Below are 6,055 nucleotides of genomic sequence, written 5' to 3'. Positions count from 1 at the left end.
CAATTAATACATACTTCTTATTAACATCACTCAGTGACTTCTTCAGAGACAATCTCAGAGACTTAAAAACCTGTTCAGATAGTGAAGACTCTTGTTTATATATAGATATTTAAGTCTACTCAATTTATAGCATCTGTATTATTATTATTATTCTCTGATACAGATGTATAAGTGACTGAGATGTAATATCTTCTGCTAGTATTCTGTATACTCTTAAGCTTGATAAGACAGTTATTCAATATTCAGAGTTGTATGCAGAAGTCTTTATAAGTCAGGTCTTTATCTACACTTGTAAGAACTTGTAGAAGTTTAAAAGTTAGTGTCTGCTTAAGCATGCTAATCTTTATTCAATTTTCTCAGAATTGATTATCTGCTTCTAGAATCTTGATGTTAAAGTCAGAAATAAGTGTTATAAGAGAAGTATTTCTTTATTAAGTACTCTGTAATCAATCTAATATCTTCTGCTATATAGCAGTATCTCTGAACAGAATATTGAGATATCTAATAATATTATCAGATGTATATAACACTGATTCAAATGTTTTTATTTATAAATGAAACTTCTGTTTCATATAATTCTTCAATCAATTATTGATATATTAATCTTGATTAGTTAATGAACTGATGATATCTTCATCTATACTTAGTTTCATAAGCATGTTCAATCTTTATAACAGATAGAGAGTGAGATCAGAAGTATTAAAATATGTAGAAGTATCTAAACATTTCTTTAATACTTATATATTTATATCTGATTTAGTTAGTGTTGAAATTATATATGTAGATATTTCATATTGAGTTAATCATTGAATTTTCTTGTATTGACATTGTTAATTTGCATGCATATTAGCTATCTGTTATTGTTGTAATTTCAACATTGCTCAGAGTCACTGTAATACTGTGTCTGTACTTGTATTTAAGAGTTCTCTTATATTATCAGTAGTCATAGCTATATCATTCATTGAATATATAATATCTGTGAAATCAGAAGAAGTGTAATTATATGAATATCTCATACATTTAAGATGTCAGAACTCTCAGATCTTTTACTGATATTCTCTTTATAAGATTCTATTACAGAGTCAGAGTAACTGATAAGTAAGCTTCTATTTAAAGACTTAATATCTGCTTAACTGATTATTCATTTCTCTATTATTTACATATTATTACATGTTTACATATCTTCTCAATGAGTAATTATTTCTAATGAGAGAATGATGAATGTTTTCCAAGTGTAAGAAGTCTATACTGAAAAGATCAGTATTAATATATAGATCTTATATAATAAAAGTGAAAAACATTAGAGAAGGAAAAAAAGAGAAAGTGCAGTAATCAGTGATTGAAGTGAATATTTATATACATACAAGATGAAGCTTCAGAGCGGGAGAATAGTAAGTTCATGAGTTTTTCAGCTGAGAATTAGCGACTGAGAATCAGAGCTTTTGAGAATCGGAGCTTTCGGGCCGAGAAATCTATGAAGTGTAATGAAATAGTCTATATAATCAGGCGCAGCCCGCTACATCAATATATATACTTATTATTATTATTATTCTTCAATTATAGATGTATGCAGTCAGAGACTATGACATCTACCTGAGAACAAAAAGTTCTCAGGGTTTTTCCTATATCTGTAAAGTTAACTATTATACATTCACCAATTTCAGATATACAAAATCAGAAAATTCCAGCTCAGAATATAAAAACTGTTTATAAATTGCAGTATTTTAACATCTTCTGATACTTTGAAACCATTTGACAATATCATGATAAAAGAAAAGAGAACACAGTCTTAAAGATAGACACATTAAGTAGATAGATAGAAAGGAATTGAAAGGAAAAGATAAAGTAAAGAGAGACTGTAACAAAATAAATTATTAAAAGATAGTATATAGCTGTTTTAACAGACTATATCTGATTAATTTTCTCCTCTTCATATTCAGATATTTCTGAATTTAGCCATTTTCTTGTAGCTACTTGAGTTTCCGATAGAAAGTCTATTAAGTATTTAATTCCTGTCTCAGTTGAGAATAAGAATGTCATATTTAATTGATTTAGATCATACTTCTCTTTCAATCTGACTCTGAGACTATTGTATAATGCATAGTGCATTATAATATACTCAGGATTCTCATTTATATTGCAGAATAAGCATTCTATTGAATCAAATCTGTTATCAAATCTTTGTATATAAGATTTGAAATAGCTATATTCTAGTTTCAGCTGTATTATAGATGAGAATATTTTCTTTTTACATTTAATTGAACAAGATTTTCACTTGAGTTTTGTTTCAAATCTTGAATAATGTATACTCTTCTTTTGTTTCTGCCAGCTTTTATTGTACTTATCTAAACAAGATTCTTTTATTTTTCTCTTTATAAAAGATCAGAATATAATTTTTTGAATATATCTGCTTAATTCTGAATTCTTTTTTACAGCTGAATCAGTTAATTCATTGTCATGAATATTTATATAAGCAGGAACTTAGTGCAGATGAATTATCAGCTTTGATATTCTTCTCTTTTGAATTTTTAAAACAGAGTTTAAGATCAGTTCAAGATTCATTTGATTATTATAAATCTGACTATTTCTAAGTCTTTTTAAAGCAGCTTGACTATCAGAGAATATTCATATCTCTTTCAAACTATTTTCTCTTTTATAAGATTTTATTTCATTGAGTTTGAAAGCTTTCACTATTATGAATAGTTCAGTATCAAAGACTTCAGATTCACAGTCTAAATTTCAGAAATCTGAGATAAAATTAATATTATCTTCAGTATAAGCAATGTCTGTGTCTAATCTATTTAAATTCTCATTTTTTGAGTCATCTGAATAAATCAGAATAGAGTCTTTTATATTAATTGTAGAAATTCTCTTTAAATGCTGTTTATATTCTTTCTCTTCAGATAGTTCACTTATTTATAAGTCTATAAGAGATTCAAGCTTTTCTCTTCAGAGAGATATCTTCTCATGATTAACTTTTTCAACATTTAAAGAAGAAAATTGATTTTTAATCAGTGAGCATAGTCTAGACTGGCCGGCGGGACCATGAATTTCACATTTGATCTCATTTGATCTGGTCTCATACATCTCTTGGCGTGAGTCCCACCAGGACCAAGCCTCAAAAAAATCTGAAAATGAACCATTTCTGAGAGAAATGGCATGAAAAATGACCAGATTTAATTCAAGAACAGTGAAATGAAAGTAATTTCTCAGAATAAACTGTGAAAGATGATCATTCTTTCAAAATCAGAATGAGACTGAAACTGAAGATTAAAATCAGTCTCATTCAGTTCATTCAGTGATTGCTTATATAATCAGAATTTGGTAACAATTATTGATAACACTCATGAAACAACTAAATACATTCTTGTGCAAGTTTATTCTTCACTTTCTTATAAAAACTACACTTCTCTGATATACTGTGATCAGAGGTATTAAACTGTCTGATAATTTCATGTTTTATAATCATGAGTTTCTTGATTGTTTCTTCTTGTAATTGTTCTCAGTAATAGTGATAAATATCTCAACTTGAGTTGAACTTTCACTTCATTCTCACCTCTGTCAATGAAATTATCAGAATATCACACATCATCAGTGCAACAGTTGAATATGTACTCTCAACAATTTTTTATAACTCTAGAATTGATTTGGCATGTAAATTCATCAGATTATCTTGAAGATAGCAATCAAATTCAGTTTTATAAGCATGTAGTTTTGCCTGATTTTCAGTTGCAATCAATGTATGCAAGTCCTGTTTCAAAGTTAGTATTATAGTTCTATGAAATATGAAGTGTTATCAAAGATCATTACTTACTAGAGAATTGTATTTCACTGTCTTCACATCTCAAACATCTGCTCATTCAAATCTCTGATAGTTGACATTGTAGTAGTCTCAGGCTAATTTAACATACAAGTCTCATTCCTCCTCTGTTCAATCTTGAGAAGTGTAGATGTTAACTCAATGAGAGGAATCTAGTAGAGCTGCTACAGCATAGTACTCTGCAAAAGATTGTTCAGTTTTGCTGTAGTAATATGCCAGTTTATCCCTTGCAGTAATAATAGCCTGTGCTATAGCATCATCTCAGACTGAATTTCTTTTTAAGTGATTCAACTGCTTCTCAAGATGAGTAAATAAACTGTTATACACTCACCAGACTGACTGCAGCATTGGTGTATAAGTGATTGAGACTGTCTTTGTTATCTTATAAAACTGAAACAGTAAATCAATCACATATTTCAACTGAGTTCACTTCATATCAGAAAGTTTCAATGTCTGAATCTTTTTTCAATCAGAGTGTTACACTCAATGATCAATCATCTGACACAATTGAAGAGTCTGAATAGTCATCTCATATGTTGAACTTCACTGTGTTCTAATATTCTGTATCATATTCAGTGATGTGACTGATTTATTTATTTATTAAATATCATGAAATCATTATTGTTGTTTAGAGAAGGTATAAATAACATTAGCAATGTTTCAAATCTGTGATATTTAAATTATTAGTCAATCTATTCAAAATTAACAGTAGTGTTATCAAAAAGCATTATCAAAAAGCAATATCAAAAAGTGTTATTAAAAAACATTATCTTTTACAAAGTGAATGTAAAAGTTACTTGAGTAATCACTTTTATCTCATTCTCATCTCAAGAATCAGCCATCTCATTATTCTTTGTCTTGATATTAAGATTCTTTATCAGTGTTTGCATCACAAGTTGAACTACATGAGCAATACAGAGAATATGACCTTGTTTATCATTTCAGAAATACAAAGCTAATTTTTGCTTCAAGCTGTTCATCATAGTGTAGTTATTCACAGCATTGTCAGTTGTAATTGTAAGAAGACTGAGATTAATATCTCAATAGTTATTTTTAATCACAGTTATTAATATCTCTGTTATATAATCCTCAGTATGACTACTGATCAATGATTCAAATTCAATTAATGTCTCTTGATAAGTTCAGTTCTCATCAATATAATAACATATAACTCTTATAAATGCAAGATTGTTTGTACTAGTTCATGTATTCACTGTGAGAGACACTCTTCAATGATTCTTCAACTCTGATTCTAGATATTGTATATTAACTTTGTAGTGTATCTCAAGGTTGAACTGAAGACAGAATCAATGTGAAATATGAAGATTTGAATTAAGCATTTGAAGAAGTGTTTAGAATTCAGAGTTTTCAATTGATTGAAGAGAAAGATTCAGAGATATATATATATAAAGTAATTGTTCATGAAAGTTATCAGATGAGAGTTGTGAAATCAGAGTACTGATATATGATTGTTTTCACATAATTTCCTTCAAATTAGAAAGTTAGTGTTATTAAAAATTGTTATCTAGTAGAGCAACTTATCAGCTCAGTAGTAATTTTCTGATTATTTTCCTTTTATTATCTGCATTCTGATGACTTCAGGTGTTGAAAAATTCCTTCAGAGCTATGATCAGTTCATAATGAATGTTTCTGAATGAAGTTGCAGTAATTATAGCAGAGAGATAACTCTTCAGTAATCTGCAATACAATCTGTTGATAATTATTTCATAGTTCATCTCAGTGTTTGTGTTGAGTTTTTTATAAATTTCATGACCTGAAATCAGATGTGAAGAATGAAGTGATTATTCATTATAATTGAAAGAGAGCATTCTGTGTTAAATTGTAAATAACATAGACTTTGTGATTCACAGTGATTTCTTGAAGAGTTTATGAATCTTCAATAGAAGTAAAAGAAGTGAAAGAAGTGAATTCAGAAGATATGATAATAATTTAAGAAAGATAATAATTTATTTTCAATAACTGATCACTGATGTGTGTAAGAAGAATTAATATAAGAGAAAATAATCTTCTTTCTTAGCTTAGTTATAATTTTAGTACTAACTCAGATTGAATATTATTGATGTATAAAAGTAAATAAACAATCTTGATTAATCTCTGTCATATTTCTTGAAATATATTAATATTATGAAAGAGAGTGTTATCAAATTGTATTATCAGATAATATCATTAAAAATATATTAATATTGTGAATATCAATATTGAAAAAATGTTGAT

The sequence above is a fragment of the Blastomyces gilchristii genome (assembly GCF_000003855.2).
Source record: "Blastomyces gilchristii SLH14081 genomic scaffold supercont1.43, whole genome shotgun sequence".
NCBI lineage: Eukaryota > Fungi > Ascomycota > Eurotiomycetes > Onygenales > Ajellomycetaceae > Blastomyces > Blastomyces gilchristii.
Note: the sequence above shows the minus strand (reverse complement) of the source record.